Genomic DNA, 542 nt, shown 5'->3' with positions numbered 1-542 from the left:
TCCAGCCCTAGCTCTCAGGACCCGCCCCCGCACGGCCACGCCCTCTTTGAGGCCCAGCCCCAGCCGCCACGCCGTTCCCGCCCAGAGCGATAAGTATTCACCAATCACAACCTGGCTTTTGGCTCAGACTTTGAGGCCACGCCCCTTCTACCCTCTCTTGAGCTCAGACTCCACCCCGAAGTCGCCCCGCCCAGAACGCGTTGTCCTGGCAACCTCGCTTCCTGGGCGCAAGCTGCCCAGGCGGCGGCGCAAATCCCGTCCGCTGGCTCCGCCCCTTTGGCCTCGCCAACTGTCTCTCCGCGTGCAGTGCCAGGCCTCTTCCTTTCTCGTGCAAACCTTCTGAAAACCCTTTCCCAGCCCTCCAATCCCCGTCTTGCGCTGACTGTTCTCAAACATCTCCCTGAAACCTTAGCGCCCCAAAGTTAGTCAATCCCAAATGTCCTCGCGCTGCGCCTTCATTGCAGGTCGGTGCAAGCCTTGCGCCCGCTGTGTGCCAGCGTCCGCCCGGAGGCGGAGGACAAGATCCTAGCAGGATGCAGGAG

Source organism: Mus musculus, chromosome 12 (genome assembly GCF_000001635.26).
Source record: "Mus musculus strain C57BL/6J chromosome 12, GRCm38.p6 C57BL/6J".
NCBI lineage: Eukaryota > Metazoa > Chordata > Mammalia > Rodentia > Muridae > Mus > Mus musculus.
This window is presented reverse-complemented; position numbering follows the sequence as displayed.